The sequence below is a fragment of the Solea senegalensis genome, linkage group LG8, assembly GCF_019176455.1.
Source record: "Solea senegalensis isolate Sse05_10M linkage group LG8, IFAPA_SoseM_1, whole genome shotgun sequence".
Taxonomy (NCBI): Eukaryota; Metazoa; Chordata; class Actinopteri; order Pleuronectiformes; family Soleidae; genus Solea; species Solea senegalensis.
Window position 1 is genome coordinate 4,738,250 of NC_058028.1, and position 21,040 is coordinate 4,759,289.

Genomic DNA, 21,040 nt, shown 5'->3' on the forward strand with positions numbered 1-21,040 from the left:
GAGTTGGCGGATGGGATGGCACAACATTCACAATCAGTATATCATAAAGGTCCACGACTGGTCAAAATCCCTGGATTGTGGGTCGGAAAAAAGATAAAAATGTAACTTAACTATCACATAAATACATTTGTAAACACAGGATGATGGAAGGCTACACTGATGCAGATCCTTATCGTCCCTCGTTAGGAGCGTGATACGTCCACTTTTATTAAATGACATCTTATAGATGGACTTAAAGTAAAACGACTTTAGGCTTATTTATCTTAAATCTCCAGGTAAATCTTAGCCTTGCACCTAACCAGTTCCTCAGAAATGAGATCCTATCTTATTAGGACCATGTTTTGGTCCCCATGAGGACTACTGGTCCTGACAAGGTCAGTGTTTATGCCAGCGAAGGTCCTAAGGAGGTAACAAATACAAGTTCACAAACACACACACACACACACACACACACACACACACACAAACTCATCACAAAAAAATATTTTTGTAAAAAAAAAAGAAAAAGAAAAGAAAAAGAAACAAGCTCAGCAAGTCTGGGTTTAGAGTTACACCGCTCGTTTCCTGCTCCCGTCAGAAGGCAGGTGAGCGCAGGTTAACGCGGGGAAACTGGAGGCGTCAGCAGCAGCAGCAGCAGCAGCAGCTCCGCCCCCCTTCCCACCACTGCTTCCGCCCCCCTCCCTCCCTCCATGTCCGTCTCAAATGCCCTTCATTATTGCTGTGCAAAACCATTACCAAGTGTATACTGCTCCACAAACGACATCATAATGTCACCCGGGTAAATGAGAAGTGACAGAGTGTGAGGTCAGTGTGAGAGTGAAGCTCCCTGTTTGCTGAATGCTTTATGTCACAGTCTATTTTTAAATAGTCCACATAGTATGCAAGTATATAGCTCTCTTCACACACGTTGGCCACTTTATTAGGTACACAGGACACACAATAAAGAGGCAGGAGTGACACACAGTGTGGCCTTTAACTGTCGCAGACAACTGCTCAGCATTTCCAGGCATCGGTTGTCAGATATGCATTGGTTGGTTGGAAAGTCCAGTAGGTAGGTAGGTTTTTGTTGGTTGGTTGGCTGGTTGGTATTGGTTGGGTGGAAGGTTGGTACAGTAGGTTGGTTGGTTGGTGGTTGGTTGGTTGGTTGGAAGGTTGGTACATTAGGTTGGTTGGTTGGTATTGGTTGGGTGGAAGGTATTGGTTGGTTGGTATGTAGGTGTGGATTGGTTAGTTTGTTGGTTTGTTGGTATTTGTTGGTTGGTATGTAGGTATGGATTGGTTAGTTGGTTGGTTGGTTGGTAGGTATTTGTTGGTTGGTATGTAGGTGTGAATGGTTAGTTTGTTGGTTGGGTGGTTGGTTGGAAGGTAGGTTGGTAGGTTGGTTGGTTGGTAGGAAGGTAGGTTGATTGGTTGGTTGGAAGGTAGGTAGGTAGGTGTTGGTATTGGTGGTAGGTTGGTGTTGGTTGGTATTTGTTGGTTGGTATATAGATATGGATTGGTTAGTTGGTTGGTTGGATGGTATTGGTTGGTTGGTATGTAGGTGTTGATTGGTTAGTTGGTTGGTTGGTTTGTAGGTGTGGATTGGTTAGTTGGTTGGTTGGTTGTAGGTATTGGTTGGTAGGTCGCTGTTATTGGTTGCTTGGTAGGTATTGATTGATTGGTTGGTTGGTTGGTTGTTTGTCAGGTATTGGTTGGTATGTAAGTGTTGGTAGGTAGGTAGGTAGGTAGTTGGTTAGTTAGTTGATTGTTGTACTAAAATGAGGGTCTGCATCAGTGTAGCCTTCCATCATTGCTTGCTTGACCTCACACTCCTTTACATTACATTATCACCAGAAGTTCTCCCTCTTAAAAAAAATGAAATACATATTATATATAAGGTGAGGTGATTGGCAATAATGAAATAATGACCTTATTTATTCAAAAAATGTAGACAATGTCTTACAAAAGCACCATACTTAACGGTTATGTAATCCTGATGTAATGGCCCAGAGGGACCATGTTCCTGCAGGTTTTATTAATCATGATACATAAACGGCTGATGGACGTCTGATTAAAAACAGCTCTGTTATAATTAGGCCTGTGGAATAATTACCACAGCAGAGAGAACAGGCCACTTCAGACCCTCGGGATGTCAATCCAACACTCCTACCTGCGAAATGTCACGGCTAATGCCAGTGGCACAGGGACTCTGACGGCGAAATGCAAATTGCATGTGGGAAGATGAAACGCTGTGGCGAACGCCGCATTCGTAAACCGTCTACATGCAGCCCAGCGTGTTTGTTCTTAAAGCGACGTGTGCGCCTTTTGTCGAGAACTAAATATTTGCTTCGTGTTTTCACGCAGCAAAAGTCACCACAGGTGGTCAAGATTGGGGAAAAAAAAACACAAATAACATTCCTGGTCGCACCACTGATGCAGAATACCTGCACTAATAATAGATTAGCATCTGTCTCAGCACAGTTATTTTGCTCAGAGCAACACGGCACTCTGATGACACTATAACTGATATTTTTAATTGATTTCAAGCTCAGCTGTGCATTAAAAAAATATGTCATTTCCTTTTTCTGATTTATTATTCAACTTGCTCCCATTCAGTCATTCCTCAGCAAATGTTGCTTCTAATACGCCATGTATCCGCTGCATTATTCATTTAGGAAGGGCGTTATATATTCATCACGCTCCTGCAATATATGCATGAGAATATTATTTAACAAACTTCATTTCTTGGTCGTTGCGCTGTGCGTGTGTTTCGCGTACACGGTTATTATGTAACGCAGCCGCGTGGCTGCTGCACTGAAACATTTCAGCGGTAAATGACATTCATACATTAGTTCACCTCACTGACTGGCTGTTGCCGGCTCACCGTAAAAGAACTGCATGCATTTTTCAAACTCAAGTCACCTGACTAAAAATGTCACTTAGTTGCTGATTCAGCTGATGGTGCTCACCCAGATCTCCGCATGAAACCACCTTCACTTCTAATTCCAAACGTAAAATCGCACTTTTCTTTCCCAAATTGTATGAAATTGAATTCCTTAAAGTTGGAACTAACACGCCCCAAACCGGCAACAGTCCCCGCCTTCAGTCTCTGACCGGGAAATAATAGAAGAAGCAGCAGGAGAGCGAATGTGTCCTCTGTTTGCTTAAAGAATGCAACATTTTTGAAGTTAATAAGCGGTAGAGCGACAACGGATGGTAACAACAAGCTGTCAGCTGAGGTTGTTTTGGACTGTGAGGTCAATAGGTCAACCAGAAAACACCGGATCTAGAAGGACTTACACACACTCCATTCAATAAATTATACCATAGACTGTATCTGAAAATGTAATGTAGCCTTCTAGATTGTTAACCAGGAAGCAAGAATGTATTGAATAGCCACCAGGGGGCGACTTCACTGGTTGCAGAAAGAACTCAGTTTGAAAGGAAGTCTATGTGGAAAATATTTCCAAGAGATGAATTACAACTTCATTTTATGCTATATATGTTATATAACTTGATTGGTACGGAAGAGGAAAAAAATAAAAATGTCAGAATTCTGAGGGAAAAAGGCTTCTGACTTTTGAATGTTTTAGATTTTAATTAAAAACGATTTAATCTCAGAAGTGTTCTTTTTTTATTTGGCGCTAATCCTCTTCCGTAGTTTGGGGAAACTTTGGGAATCACTGGCTTAAAGAACTTAATTTGAATGGAACTCCCTTGATTTATAACACCAGTCAACCTTCTCCTGAGCAGATAATCACCTCAATCACTAGTTTCTGTTCTAAATAGAATTTATAGAATATTTTACATATTATGATCGTATTTAGGGGGAAATGGATGATAAAGTACAGCAATTCAATTCAATTTCATTTGCATAGCGCCAAATCATAACATACATTATCTCAAGGCACTGTACACAGACAACTTCATGGAGAGCAGTGGAGAGAAAAAACTCCCTTTTAACAGGAAGAAAAACAAAAACTGGTGTCCACTTATACTGGGACGAAGACAGTCGTCCAATAGCTGCAGCCATAGCTCGACTTAACTGTGCTTTGAATCTCTGACGGCAGATTTGTTTATCTCTGTTTATCCACTGCAGGTTCTGAACATCATCACACACACACACACACACACGTCCCCACTTGTTTGTGTCACCAACAGATATGAGCCGTCTGTCAAATTGTACAGTGATTGCGAAAAATGATTCATATACGCCGCTCTGCACAGAGCCTGACAATATTTTGACACACACACACGCACACACACACACACACCAAAAACAGCAGTGTGGCGATGAAAGTGAGTTTCAAAATGAGAAGCAGAGCAGCCGGGCCCTCCAGGCTAAACCACTGCAACACACTCTCAGAGAATCTCAGAGTACATTCAGGACAGCAAAGCGAAAACAGCGAAAGAAAACACGATCAAAAGCACACCCTTTATGTGCCACTCATTCGCTGCCTGCAATCGTCAAACCACGGCTTCACCTCCAGGAGTGAGCAGAAAAATAAAATGCTTGTGCTTCAGAAATGCTCAGAATGACCTTGTCAACAATAAGTTTGTTTTGTTACGCGAGTGGTGCTTTTTAACAAGCGTCACAAGGAAGGAGGTAAACAAGGGAATTATTTTTACACACATTAAAATATCACTCGGTGGCCGTGTGCATGAACGTTTGTCTGAACGAACTCTGACAATGATACCGATCTAGCATGACTCGGCTCAACTCTACTCAGTATTCTTTTGCATTTCCATTAGTGATAGTACCTGGTGCTGTTTTTGGTATCAGGATCCAAGTGAGCTGAGCTGATAGTAAAATGCCGGTTGGGTAGTAGGTGTTGATTGGTTAGTTGGTTGGTTGGTTGGTTGGTTGGTATTGGTCAGTTGGTAAAGTAGTTGTTATTTGGTAGGTTGGTTGGTGGTTGGTTGGTTGATAGATATGGTTGGTTTGTTGGTAGATAAGTAGATAGGCATTGGTTCGTAGATAGGTAGGTAGGTAGGTATTGGTTAGTTGGTTGGTAGGTAGGTAGGTATTTGTCAGTTGGTTGGTAGCTAGATAGGTACGTAGGTAGGTAGGTATTGGTCTAGATGGTAGCAGGTAGGTAGGTTTGGGTGGTAGCTAGATAGGTAGGTGGTATTGGTCAGTTGGTTGGTAGCTAGATAGGTAGGTAGGTATTGGTCAGTTGGTAGCTGATAGGTAGGTATTTGGAGGTTGGTCAGTTGGTTGGTAGCTAGGTAGGTAGGTAAGTAGGTATTGGTCAGTTGGTTGGTAGCTAGATAGGTAGGTAGGTAGGTATTGGTTGGTAGGCAGGCTGCCGGCCACTGATTGGTCAGCAGTTGACATCAGTGGAAGAGTCATGAGCACAACTTCTGAGACAAGAATCAAACCCGCCATTTAAAAAAACAACAACGCAATGGTTAGGTGGGTTAGGGTTAGGGTTAGACATACACCGCAGTCCGTCTATAAGGTGCAGACACTTCTGTGTTTGGTGGCTGAGGAGAGGATCCAGAAAGACCTGGCAGGGAGGTACGACGGAGAAATGGAACACGGCTTGACTGATACCAAACCGGGTAGTGCTAGAACAGTATTATGTAAAAGCGCCATAAAACACTCAACAACTATTCAAGCGGTTTCTCTGATTTCAAGCTTCTTAAACGTGAATATGTTCTGGTTTCTTTGCTCCTCTATGACAATAACACTGAAAATGATTTGAGGATTTCATCACTGTGAGGTTCGGGGTGATTTTGCCAACCATTTTCTGCAAATCAACGATCAACCCAATAATCATCGCCCATGTAGCACTGAACGACTCCATTCCTCTTCTATTTCGTGTGCCCGTCCTCTGTGTCATCATGATGGTTATGAAGCTAACATTCTGGCCCCCACTGTTCTGCCAATGTGACGTGACAGCAGGGTTGATGGGCGGCACAGAGACACTCAGCGGAAGGACTGGACAATGTTGGTTGCACAGCTTGGAGCACAGCAGGGGGGGGCGGCAAAGAGGTTCTACCACTCGAAAGAAAAAGAATACGAATGGATGACCCCTGGGAAGACGAACGACAATAAAATCCCACTTTTGAAAGTTTTAAAAGTAGAGTGTGTCGCACTGTAAGTGCATTTATTGGCAGCGATTGAAATTGAAAACAATTACATTATTGAATGGAGACGCAGGTCAGTGAGCACGGCACAAACAAGAGTGACACAGTTTTTCTGTGTCACACCGAGATGAACATAACGCATGTTTTTTGGAATGCACTGAAATTCTCTGACCAAAGAAGTAGGTCAAACTGGACGTTACCAGAAAATAGTAACCAGAAAATGACTTTGGTAGAAGTTTTTTATAATAATACTTAAGGAAAGTACTGTACTTACGTATCAAAAGTAATTTTCTGATATAAATTGTACTTAAGTTTTAGAAGTAAAGACGAGTACGAGTAAGACACTTAACCCCATGAAAGATGTGTAATAAGTGAACAGGTTGTTCTGTGTCTTATTGCACAGAAAACCCTTGATCTTCAGTTCTTCACAAACCACAAAAGCACTGTCGTTAAAAAGGAAAATTTTACTTCTTATAGGCTCAAAATAAGCCTTTTATAAGTCATTCATGGAAGGGTCATGCTTTAAGGAGGCCGTCATTTTGTGCTACCATGTTTCTACTACACTAAATAAGAGAAATTAGTGTTTACATACTTTTTTTTTAGTGTGTAAAGGTTTGATCTTACACAGTGGACGTTTAAGATTTGATTCTTCTTGTTGATTCGTGCAGGTTGGACCTTCAATAGGCCACATTTAATCTCCTGTCACAGGTGCTTGATCGGTGACCTGTCCAGAATGTCCCGCGACCCTCATGTGGACGATAAAGCGGTAGATGAATGAAAGACAGAGTGCGTGTTCTTCTTCTTCTCGTTCTCCCTGGATCGTCTTTGAATTAGCAGTGACAACGCGCCACATGTTCTCCTCCAGGATATCTGCTCGTCGGGGTTTTAAATTGATCTCATAATTTGGTCCAATAGGAGCTCCTACTGTAAAAGTATGAGAGTGAGCACAGTAAATCTGAGTGTGCAATAATTTACTGCATGTTATTTTCAGTGCACTGGATTAGAATTTTAATCATAGCGTTGTGGGGGGAGGACAGACGGAGCATAAATTAGCCATCAGGACTTTGGTCGAACACTGAAACTGTTGTGACGGATTTTCTTTTTTTCTTTTTTCAACCGTCACACCCGAGATTGAAGTGATTCATATTTCATTGTTGTCTGCGCCTCAAGGATGCACAGAGCAAAAATCAGGATTCGTCCACGTTTGTAGGCGGGGTAAGAGAATTACCGCGTGCCACACACCACGCTGACATCTAATCTATATGTTGTAAATACAGTTTGACATCTTTAGCACTGGCACTTCTGTGTGTGCACGCTCTATGGAGTAACACTGTGTTACTGTATTTGGAAATCTGTACGAGTGCTGCACTGCTCGTTCTATTTTTAGTTCACTTTCATATCATTCTCACTTGAGTCAACACAGATTTTGTTGCATCTTTACATAAACTTTGTGGAATAAAAACTGCTGAGCCTGCATCAAATAGATTAAAAAAATATCAAATAGAAAAAGAAAAGGCGGCTAACGGATCAAATAAAGATAGATAATTAAAGGAAATAGCAATTTTAAGTATTTTTAGCTCACTGGATTTGACCTTCAGCTGAATTCTAACTCATCATTTCCATAATGAACACTGAATTCAGCCTGTGTTGCCAAGGTTTTGCAACCAGAGAACAGGCTTCTCAACAAAGAACAATTTGTTTTTCCTTTATTGGGATATTACTTTGGGAATTCCGTTTTTAACTTTTTCCCAGAACACACCACTGTTTCTAAATTAATTATGTTCAGCATATACGGACACTGATCAACAAGGAGCACACCCACTGCTCCATGCATGGTCCAGGTTATGATGCTCCACTCAATCAACAACACTGTCCCACACACAGCACACACACCCTTCAATGTCACTTTCCAATCAATGTGAAGTCACAGGAGGAACCCGGGCTGAAGGTTAATGTGTGCAGAGTGAAACACAGGTGATCACTTACAAAGAAGAGCTAATCAATCCACTGCAGCTATAAATATTCACTTTAAAATAGAAACTAGATTTAAGTTGAATTCGAATATCTGCCTTTCTATGTCAAGCGTCTTCAAAGAACATAAATATATTTGGCAGTATGAAAGAAAAATGTGATTAAAGTTGATTTTAATGCAGTTTCTGACTCCAGAGCTGCAGGATCCAGAACTGACTCTAACACTTAAGTATTATTAGGAATTAACGCTGCAGTTATCATCTACATTATTCCAATTATGTCTCATTATTGTCCCTATAACATCCAGTCTGGCAGTTCTGATATGCTGCGAAGCACTGATATTAGCATCTGCTCCTTTATGGAGATAAACGGCGCTAAAAAACGTTTTTTACCTCCACGTCCCCTAAAAATCCCGCTGTCATTCCCTGTAATGGCTGTTGTCAGCGCTGTGGCCTCGCAGTGAGAATCCGGGTTGCAGCACATATTGCACAACACACACACACACACACAGTGATTTACAGCTGCTGCTGCTGCAGGGCCATCTGGACTATAACCACACTCCTGAACACTCGGCATTAGCCTTGACAACACCCTATTCCTTTTTCTCCCCCCCTGTTTCTCTGCCAGTACATGCTTTATATCTGCTTTTGATTCTCTCACATGAGATGAGATTTGTTGTAAAATGAGGACATTATCATCTGATGAGAGGGAGGATTGTAAGAGATGAACTTTAATGGTATAGATTCATGTATGTGACGACATTAACTGTCTAAAAATTGGGTGTAAGATTGATATAATGAAAGTTAATGAGGTGACGTGTCTCTGCTGGACTGTTAGGACAGGTTGTTAAGTTCGGACATTAAAATATCCTCAGAGTAACACCCAGTGGCAGCTGGAGATGATGTTTGGAGCGGGTGTCATGTGTAAAAGTCACAGTCTTTTCAGATGTGCTGTAACGCTGTATCACCAGTAGAATGCGCCAAAGCAGCCAACGAGTGCATCACACTATACAGTATGTGTGTGCACAGGGACGCACACACTTATTAAACACATGACAAAGTCTCTGACAAGAACAAACATGTGTATAACACAACAGCTCTGTCTATTTGACTGCATTTTCTGTGAGATACTGATATGATGCTGTTACATGCTGCAACTGATATTACAACTGATATTATTCTGAATGAATGGATGAATCACATTTCCAAAATCACAGTTGTCTGTCTGTAGACTAGTAACACGTTAAATACCTGTAAAATAAGTAATAATAGTAAATAAAATTGAATATTTTTATCAAATCGAGTTAGATAGTATAATAGACTAAACAAAGCAAGAGGGACTAAAATGGGGTTTTAACAGAAAGAAAGCCTAGAAAAAGGGGGAAACACTAGTTTTCCATCTGTATTCTAATCTGGAAATATTGAAATATTGAATAAACTTGAATAAAAATAATTCTTGAAAACAAATATTAAAAATTAGTTTCTGACTCCAGAGCTTCAGGATCCAGAACTGACTTTACTACTTAAGTGTTATTATTAATTAATTAATTCTGCTGTTATCATCCACATTATTTTAATTAAGCATCATTATTGTCACTATAACAACCAGTCTGGCAGAAATGTTCCTAGTTTTTGCTTAATTTAACGTATCTATAACAAACTGTTATTAGCTAATATTAGCATCTGTTCCTTTATAGAGATATACGAATATATATATAAGAACGCTTAGAGAAAAGGGGGAAACACAGCTTTATTCAGCTTTCCTCTGTATTCTCATCTGGAAATGCCTTGAATAAACTTAAAATTGCTTATAATATGAGTACATTGTTTTTACTAAATGGTCCTGGCTCTCGCTCTTATACTCTGTATCCGCTCTGTTTCACCCACCACAGGCCTCTCCACGGTCACAGCAGGGGCAAATGTGCTTTTCCTCTGTTATAAATCACATTTTTCGCACATAAAAAAAAACCCAAAAAACCTTCAGGCAGCTTTCAGTTGTAAATGATGTGAAAAGTCTGTTATCAGTGCAGAGGTCTCACTTCAGCAAAGAATAATCCAGGATCCGAACGCAGACACGCTGACGTTGGCACTTCCCCAAGAACGAGGGTGATAATCACAGAGCCCCTCCGTGTAAATGTGCCTTGTTTATGATTATGGGATTGTCATAACTGTGGAGCTGCACACTTTAATGTCCCCGCGCTCTCTGAAGAGTCTTCTCTGCCGCGGCTTATGTTCACTGGACTGTGTGATGAGAACCAGGTGAAACATCTGGTGTCATATAAAACGTGTCGGAGCATTAAGAGCACGATTTTCAAAAACCTGAACACAGCAGCAGGAAGGAAGAAAGGGGAGGGAAGGGAGATGCTGTTAAGGTCAGACTCAGTAATATGACGACTCCCCCAGCAGGAGGCAGTGTTGCACTGAGTCAATATTCAGGGGAACTTCCTTGGCCACTGATTCCACCCTGGGGAGATGTGGGGGACACTTGAGGCAGATCCAGGACGGGGGTTATAGGTGTCGACGCGACAGTCCGACATTCAGGTCCTGAATAAGACCCTTTTAGATTAGGTCTGTAAATCAGCTTCTCCCTATCTACAAGATCACTTACACTGTGGATTGATTGGGATGAATTATTTACTCAGCTCATATGCATGTGCACAACCTTCCCGCCCTCAAGGACGACGGGCAGAGGAGAAGAGGAAAAACGCTCTCTCACAGCGAAAAGAGTCACAAAACAAAATCCCTCGTCTGGTTTGTTGTCGTTAAATCAAAGACGGTCACAAAAAAAAACAGATTAAATGCTATATTTCTCCCGGTAAACATCCCGGAGCAGGGAAATATTACGCGTGATGCATTCATGTCGTCGCAAGGAATCAAATAAAAAAAGGTTTGTTTTGTTTATGTGTTTGTGTTTTGCCTCTGATTCTGTGAGTTGTGGCTTCGCAGCAGACGGCATCGTTTTTTGTTGTTTGTTTTTTAGCTTAGTTTCACTTTAATGATGACTTTTATGTCTGTCTGGCCTTAAATTTATTCCTAAATTCAAAAAAACACAAACTTCCAATATATGTGTCTGTTTGTGTGCGTTCCCCATTAAACACTGCGCTGCACAGAGGGACCCTTCAAACAAAAGCTACACCCCTGACATCTTTTGTGCCGCTGCAGCCGTGAGATTGCATATAAAAACTAATCTCTGCAGAGCCGCAAAACTTGGAACACATAAAACATTTAACACCATAAAATTGCACAGAGCCGTTTCACAAATAAAAGAAAGAGGGGAGAGAGAGAGGGAGAAATGAAAAACTCGAGCTGCATTTATTTGTAAATCAAACCTAAGCACTTGCTGCTGTGTGTGTGTGTGGTTGAAGATAATAGCAATGCAATACACCATGGGGCCAGGAGGTGGCACTGTAAACCAAGCTTAGAGAGGAAGAGAGGGCTGAAATTTAAGCCTTTTTCTTGTATTTCACATTGACACATTGAGTCTTTTTACAATGAATATTTATGCATATTTATTATTTTTTGAATGTACTGTGTTCATGACACTTCTGGCAAAGATATTTTCATTTTCAGTTTATTCCTGGTGGAATAAAAATAATAAATAAACACATAAAATGTGTGATAGAAAGTGTGCTCAAAATCAACAACACAGCTTCCAGTGCTGACTATTATTACACCCCTGTGTTCAATATCTGCAAAGATGCTCTGTTTGCCCTCTGGATGGCGCTACAGAACAATAAAAACCGTCACCACACTCCTTTTGTTCCACCTGTTCCATCTTTTTGCCTCAATTTCACTAACAATTTAACTTATGTTCATGTATTTAGCTTTGTACTAAGGGGAGACTGCCATTGTTTTCTTTAATTAATGACAATAAAGTGCTTATTTTTTAATGGACAGCAACAATAAAGAGTACAGATCACAAGAGAGATATTTAAAATGGTTATATATAATATATAAATGTATGTGTGTTTGTTTAAATGTCTTTAAAGTGTCTCATTGTGTGTGAGGAAGCTGAGGTCCATTCATACGTGAATTTCCCTCCCCCTTCCAAAAGAGGGCAGTAGAGTTCTGCTCGTCACATCTCTGTCTTTGACCGCATCCTCCTGAAGCAGTTTCATCGGGACTAATTACAGTTGTCCTCCGTGAGAAGCAAAATGTTAATGATTAATCTGGTTTGTTTTCAAATTGATGTCGGAAAAAAACGGCCGCGGCGGGTGAGCGTTCGTTAATTGGGTCGAAGTAAAAAAAAAAACCCACACAGAAATGTGTGCTGACATAATAATGCTCTCCCGGAATACTTGAGACCCCCCCCGTCAGACGCCTCTGTCTGCTTTATTCTCCCTCTCTTCTCTTCCTCTTTCTCTCGCGGTGAATTGACAGACCAATAAGCCTTTAATCCCTTTAATACAAACTTCCAACAGAATCACTTTTTAATTGCATAAAATAAACAGCGAACGCGGTAACCAGATCTCCTCTCAGGATAGATTTAGTTCGGGGCACAGACGGCGGATTAAGTTGGAAAGTAAGCCTGCAAGTTATCTCCAGGAAAAAAAAAAAAGGGAAGGAAAACAGGGATGAAAGAGCTGAGTAGAGAAAGAGAGAGAGGGGTGTGGGGAGGGACACGGGATGTCACAATAATTCCTGTGCAGTGAGGAGTTGGCCGGTACATGAGGAGAATAATCATATGGAGATGATGGTGGTGGCTCGGTGATTAATGGGCCCATTTTCTTTGCACAGCTTGGATAGAGGTTCTACTTGGCCCCATTAGGAAATATGCCTATAGCCAACTGGTTCCTCTGAAGCCCATTCATCAGGGAGATACGAGCAACAAAAAGAAGCGGTTTATTCTCCACATCTGTGAGAGGGGGGGGGAAGAAGACGCCAAATGGAACATGCAGGGACACATTCCCGCCGCGATATGATCCATGCGGACGAGTGCTGGTGCCGCGGTGGGTTACGTCTCTGGTGGACCAAGTGGGACGGAGAGAATGTTCTTCATCTGCTCGTGATTGGATCTACCTTATGATTGGATCTACCTGCTGTGCAGAAGGGGAGTGGCGAAACACTGGCCAGACATCCACAAAGACGCGCCATGCCCCCCCCCCCTTCTTAGAGCTGTATGCAAATCCACTGTTAAATTTCATTTTTCTAATCCCTTTAATCAGAAGCGGGGGAATAAAAGCCAGCTGGTAGGAACCCATGTTAAGATGTAATTAAGCATCTGATTGAATTTCAGTGCATACCAGAGTGTGTATGCCAAGGTGGGAGCAGGAGAAGGAGGAGGGGATGGAAGAATGAAGGGAAAAGGGGGAGGGACGGGCATTTATACACCAGATTGAGAGTCAGGGTTGGCGGGGGGGCATGTTGCCCAGCGATAGGGGACCTGGAGCTCACGGCGGGCTTGGTATTTTTGCAGCATGCTCCACTGCATGAGTGCACAGTGATCAGAGGCACATTTTTATACATTACTAGGAAGACTCCACTGTCAATCATCTTCCTGCTGGCTTTGGAATAGCTTTCCAGCGTCTGAGTCCCAACACGAGAAAACAGACACAAACCCCAGCGCGACGGCAGCGAACACTACGTGGAGAAAAAGCAGTGCAGACGGAATGTTGTGCGACTCTAATGTGAATTCTGACACAGCCTGTTTCCCTGTTTCCATCTCATCCAGCACGGGTTCGCAACACAGACTGTGAATAGGAAAAAGTCTTGAGTTGATGATTCATGATTCGACTGCCGCCGCGGAGATTTGCAGTCCTCACCTGCAGCCAGGATCCTGCAGGACAACTCCAGCTGTCAATCACACAGGTGTCCACTTACATGTGTCTTATTTTGCAGTAAATGGGATCATAATTCACAAAATATGCTATAGAAGACGACCAAAAAGTAGTCATTTAGACCATTTAAAGAAGCCCATAGACTTCCATTCAAATGGAGTTCTTTAAGTCAGTGGGTTCCAAAGACTGGGTCATGACCCACAAATGGGCCATGGGAGAATTTTTCTGGGTCCCCAAATTTGGCAAATCTGGCAACCTTTGAATTGGGTCTGCAGTAACCATTTTGAAACACTAGGTGGTCCCTATTGTACAAATTTTATATTTAGAGCTTAGTAAAATAGATTTCAAAGCAACATTATTGTGGACATAAATGTTATTAAGATTATATTCAAAACTGTATGTTTGTGTCTTTTAATTTGAAGAAATTAAATTATTTTAAATAAATGAGATTATATTATCAAAATATGTGATTAAAGAAGACCTAAAAGCAGTAATTGAGACCATTTAAGTCTTATAAATCAAGAATCCCATAGACTTCCATTCAAATTAAGTTCTTTAAGCCAGTGGTTCTTAAAGGCTGGGTCATGACCCACAAATGGGTCATGGGAGAATTTTTCTGGGTCACCAAAATAACTTTGCAGGATTTTCCCAACCTTTTAATTAAGATGTATGTGTACACATTTCAAATAATACACATAAAATGAAGTTGTAATTCATTTACCAATCCAAAATAATATTAGATGCTACAGATATGGTTGTAAATTAGTCGCTACATGATGTATAAACTTGCTCTTGTCATGATTTATATTGGGATTTGGGTCTTTAAAAAAATATTATAGAAAGTTTGTGAAACCCTGCTTCATGCAACCAATGGAGTCGCCCCCTGGTGGTGATTCCAGATATACTTACTTTTTTGGTTAATGTAAACAAGCTAATTGGACTTCTTTTTCAGACACTCTATGGTATGGTACGGTAATGGGAAAATCATTGATTGAATGAAGAGTGTCCAACTCCCCCTGGTGGTGAATTGCTTCATCCATCTCCTTTCCTGAGCTTCACCTTTTAAACCAGGAGGCTACATCCATTTTTTTTTACATCCTATAATTACAAACTGCTTCCATCAGCAAACACGTGAAGAAAAGCAGTGCAGAGGCTTGATTGTAAAGTGAATTCTGACACATCTTTTATCCATTTCCATCCCATCATCTCACACACACACACACACACACACACGTAAGACTCTTCTGGGGTCAGTGCTGACAGACATGCTGCAGCACACCTGGGAACCAGCCACACATGAACATAACCTAATCCATGTCTGCTTAACAAAGGCACATGTGCCAGAAAACACACACACACACACACACACACACACAAAGGAGGGTCTGTAATGAAATTCACTCATTCAAAATGCATTCACTCCCAGAAAGAGACAATATAAAACCAGGTCTGGAGCGAGGGAAGAGCTGTCACACCAGTTTAGTTGAGCTCCGGTCGAGCAAAGATCCATTACTGAGGCCTTTCATCACCGAACATTACACCATACCTGTGCGGCTCTGAGGCAGAGCATGAGAAGGAGAAGAAGATGAGGCGAGGGCGGGGGGGTATTGGGACACAGAGAACGGACAGGAAGTGGACAGGTTATCATGTGGGTGTCCTCCCCCACCAGGTTTTTCCATATTATCCTTCACCCGTGCTCCACAGTATGGCTGTGATGTCCATCTGCTGAACAAGCTGCCTGATGAAAACCCAGATTGTACCACAATAACTGTAATAAATTGATTAACAAAAAATATTATTTTAAGCCACATTTGCAGTGGTTAAGTCATTTTAGGCTGCGGGGTCCACAGAGTGAGAGACGGCCGTGTTGTTGACCTGTTGTCCACAGGGAGCACGTCTGCTAATTTGGCTTTGAAAACCATAAACATCCACTTTTTTTAACACTCTAAATTAAAAAAAATGAAATCTTTTACTTTGAAACTGGTACAAGATGCAATGTCTCTGTGACATTGACACTCAAACTCCAGTGAAAGATCGTTTTCACAGTGTAAAAAACACGTGGTTCCCGGAGAAGACTGTCAAGGCTTTGATGTGCGGCGTGTGCGAGCAGTTCACAGTTCTAAACATGTGTACTTTATACGATCTGCGCCGCACATGCAGTCGTAAATGTAAACAAACCCCCATCTAATGTTGACCGATCTCACTTCCTCATCTCCACCGAGCGGTACGGCGCAGTTCAGTTTGCCGCGGTTTGGTTTGCTTGTGTTTGCACTAGAGTGTTGTGTGTGGGCAGAATAACAAGAGCTGCATCAGCTACGTAAATATCCACAGAGCTCAGGGACAATGGCACAGTTAATCATTTCCTTTGGTCCCACGTTGACATGAAATGAAGATGAATTTAAAAAAATATATTAAGCACGGTTCCAAGTTGTAAAAAGGTAGGATTAATTCACACTAGACGCATATGTTCACATGCGACGTGCACCGCACATGCATTCCGTTAAAAGGTGGCGTTAGCATTAGGCCAGATTTTGCATCGCTCCCCAAAAAAAAGAAGCAGGAGAAGAAGAAATAAGAATGTTCACTAGATTTCTTTCCCATGAATGCGAAAACCAAGAAGAAATGAACTGAACACATGCTCATAAACTAATTTAAATCAATCAATTAGCGCTTCTGTAGCTGCATTTTAGTTCCATCAACTCTAATTTTATTCCCTTCTGGACTCAATCTGCACACGTCCACTGTGACATCTTTACAAGCAACCTCTGGTCATTTCTGTCATTAAATGCTGTCATTACATTGATTTAGAACCACATTTTCACAACCTGCGCTCACTGCATGTGTAGACAACTAAACACAGAGCATTCAAAGAAGTGCAACTGTCATGTGTTTGTTTAGAATTCATTGTTGGAGAACCGCAGCCTCTTTCGTGCGAGACAAAAGGACAGCAGTAGTTCAGAGAAAGGTGATGTATGATCAAACCTGAAAGCGGTATTGATTTTCCTGAATTGTGTTTGCTCCGTTTGCCACTATTAAATATGGATTCTGCGCAACTGCCATCTTGACTTTGTCTCGAAATTGACACGCTCTCTATAAAGGGCTATAGCTTTTTCAATAAAGCTCTGTGTCAAGAGAGAGATCGGCCTGACGCAGCCAAAGACGGCGGCGTTTGATTTGCTTCAGAGGCGGCACATCAATGCCACAGTGACACCGAGGTTAAAACATGTCAGAAATGAAAAAAAGATGGAAAAAGACGTGCGGGGGGAGGGGTAAAAACTGGCAGCAAAACAACGTCAAAGTAGGAAAGGTTGCCCTTAAAAAGACAATAGCGACGCTGACACACTGAGGTTATTAATGTCCATGTGTTTAATGCCCATGTTGTTTAATGACAAAAAGGTTGTGGAAATAATAGTCATGGTAAGTGCTGCCTCCCAAACGACAGGGCTCCAAAAATAAACACGCGAGGCCCCAGTAAGAGCAAGAAATTAATCTCTGTTAGCTCGTGCTGCACTGACACTGCCCTAAACTCAGCCCACTTCTTTGTCCCCGCGACTCAAAAACCTTCAACTTATGTATCAGAGAGAGAACATAACAGCTGAGGAAGGACAGAATAAAAGAAATGTATTATATTAGGACATAAAATGAAAAGTGTGTTATCAGATATGAAATAGAACAGCAGAGAGCAGCTATAGCTGCTAACGTTGAAAACTGATGAGCAAGAACAACAATAACAAACCACTCAGTACTCATATCAAACACTTCTTGAAGAAAATATAGATGTAAATGTAAAAGAAGAGGAAGTTGACGTTAGAAATGCTGGTGTAGATACTTTTCTTGTTGATAAAAAGAAGCAAAAATGAGGAGGTTTAGCGTCAAGGTTAGCGAATAGCCTACTCGCTGTCTCTGTCTCTTAAACTGTCTTTTCACTTTCTCACTTGACATTTAGCATAAGTTATATTTGTATGTTGATTTATTGTCACATTTTTTTTGTCTCCTCTCATCATGTGATCATTTTCGTCAGTTGCTCTAAAACGGAAACACTTTCACATTCAATGCCCGCCTTTTTGCTAACAAGCTAAAGTAACTGATCACGTATGGACGTAGGTAGGTACGTTATACATACTTGACATTTATCAACTTTTAGAGAACTGGTGCACTTTTGATGTGCTATATATGTATATACATATACATATGTATATTTTTTAAGTAACACAATTATGGACATTTATTTAGCATAAAATGAAAACTGTATTTCTGTAATTAAGCGCATTATGTGACATGTTAATGTGTTGTAAAACTCCACAGAAACATACACAAATCTTATCAGTAAGTTCACACTATAGCTTGACTCATACACTTAGATTTTGCATTGTTTCTCACTTTATACATTTCAAAGGTACACACCTCTATGAAATTATAGTTTCCCTCCCTTAATACAAGAGCACATTTTTCCAGTGAGACATAACATGAGAAGAATTTATTCTATAACTATGTCCTTGGATTACAGCATCTTGGTCTGGTTCATCTAAAGGATGTTGTGTGAGAAAATCACGGCAGCGACTAAACAACAAAGACTCTCGGCGGGATCCGTAATGACCAAACACACCGTACACTGCTGTTCCAGGCCTTTGTATGGAGATGAATAAATCTAACCTGATGTCCATCTAATGTAGTGTTTAAAGCCATTGCCTGTGATGAATTGCACATTACTGTGCATACCATGTCCTTGTGAAGCTGCTCTTACATTGGGAGCATCTATTTGTTTGATTAATGAAAGATTTTCTCTGGCCCTTTGCAGCAGTTTCAAGGCTCGGCGGAGAACCACTGCTCACACACGTATAAGGACACACTCGTCCATACTGAGTAAGGCGTTTTGTGAAAGAATTCCCTGGTGAAGGTATAGACATTTTAAAACAAAACACATGACAAAAGATAACGGAAACAGGGTCAAATTTCTATATTACTTAGAATAAATAAAATAAAAACAGCACAGAACAGCCCGGGGGAAATAAATGACATCAGCAAACATTGAAATGTCCTTCAATAGGTATTGATTTTTAATTATTATTTATCTATTTATGGGTAAGGGAATTTTTTTCCAAAAAGTGACGCTATATTATATATAAACATTTGTTTACTGTTATTATTGTGATATTTCAAGAGGTGGGATAGAAGGAGAGGAAGTAGAAGATGCCAACTGGCTGATTTAAAACCATAGACATAGTATGAACATGAACATGACATAAGAATATTCTAAACAGCCACTAGGAGGCGACTCAAGTGGTTGCAAAATGAATTTCAGGTCTTCTTCAATAGAATGTGATGTCAATTATGTTCCCATTTAAAAATGGAACTGTTGGGGCTAGTGATGGGAAGTTCGACTCTTCTTACTGTCTCGGATCTTTTACTCTCGGACAGTAAATTGAACGAATCTTTTTTTGAGTCATTTCGTTCATTTCGTTCATTTTTACAGCGGTTGGCGCTGTATCCCTCTTGTGGGCGCGGTTCTCAAACACTTAACATGGTTTGCTTCAGCTGACAAAGTATAATAAACAAAATGCCACAAGCAATTCAAACCATATGAAACCCTAGGAAAGCAAATACACACCTCAATAAAGTGATTTGTGTCCTGTATCCTCTCTGCCATTGTTGTTTAAAAGCACGACAGTGACTAGGTAGCTGTCACGTGACCTGAGGACGGACGCTCGCTCAGTTGAGTGAATCCTGAACTAATCATTTCCTGTCCTGCTGACTGTACTTATGCAGCTGTCTGCCATGTGGCGAAGGAAGGTACTGCATGAAAACGAACAAATCACTCACTGAGATGACTCATTACTCCTGAGTCATATAAAAGATGAGTTCATTTTGAACGAAACGTTCACGAACGACACATCAATAGTTGGGGCTGGTTATTTTGGTACTATTCCTAATGGAAACGGGTTAGGGTTCGGAAAATAGACGACAGGAGTGGAAACAAAGTGATTGGCACCTGGTATCCTCCAATAGGAGCCTGGTTACGTCACAAAAATGCAATTCAAATTTCAATTAAACGTGCATTTTATCAAAATACATTTAAAAATGCATTTAGGAGGCTTTGTTGGTAGAAATTGAATATACTAAGCATTTAAAAAAACTTAAAAATGTTTGTTGTATGTAGTTCTTGCAGGTTTTACAGCATTAAAGTGTGTACTGAATACATATTGAGCGGAGGACTCCTCACCATTAGATGTCACTAATTCTCACACACTGCACTTATTATTTATTACACGTTTGCAAATTGAATTTCCTTTCATCAGCAGTCGCCTTCATGTTCATATTAAATACAGTAAAAAGCGGCAGTGGAGGGCAACACATGCTGGAGCTTCACAATAAAGATCACACATTCTGACCTTCAGATGAGTCCACAGAAACTCGCACCCGTATCCATGTTGAAATATGCACAAACACACACACACACACAGGCAAGTATATACTCATACAGGTATGTTATCCCCACAAAGCCGCTCTCATTATTCTCTGTCCCCTGACATTTCAGCCCCGCAGAAAGACCCCACATTAATCTCCAACCGTGCGTCTCCTGTTCCCCGCTCACTCCTGCCCCTAATGACAGTTTTATCATAACTTATTATTGCTGCCCCAAACCTTGAGCTGCAATTATGATAATGCCGTGTGTTCGGTGCGGCAAACATCTTCATGGCTTTGCTCGACGCGCACTCAAGCGGGAATCTAATTCTGCTCGCAGACAGTCTAAATGAATCGGGCTGGTTACGGTTTGAATAATGGCCGCCGCGGTGGTGAGACAGGGTCGGCTGGCTGAAGGTTGAGAAGGAGAGACCCACTTAGTTAGGTGCCGCCTTATCGGATCGTATCCGCGCCTCGTACATTACAGTCCACCGCGTCCCTCATTTGCAATAAGCAATATCATTACAGGATGATTTGCCTCAAACGTTGGGGCTGAAGTAACATCTCAAGGCAGAAATAACCGCTCCGAGGTTTGCAATAAAGGCTGGTGATAAAGCTTCAAATTCACTCTCGCTCACGCGCGCACGCTTTGACGTACACACATCAACACATTCATGTCTTTGGAGAACAACTAAAGACCTGAGCTTGAGTGAGATTCTTTTTCAATACGCTACATCCTAATTGCCTTAAAAGCTTTGCAGGTGTCCAGAGTCTCTGCTTCTGTCTCTCGGTGTCCCTGGCTCTCACACTCTCGCTTTC

At 41.2% G+C, this 21,040-nt stretch overlaps 1 protein-coding gene across 1 annotated transcript in view; it reads right to left on the reverse strand.

Moving 5' to 3' along the window:
* Positions 1-21,040, reverse strand: part of robo1 (roundabout, axon guidance receptor, homolog 1 (Drosophila)) — a 253,306-nt gene that overhangs the window by 202,693 nt on the left and 29,573 nt on the right. The window lies entirely within an intron of this gene.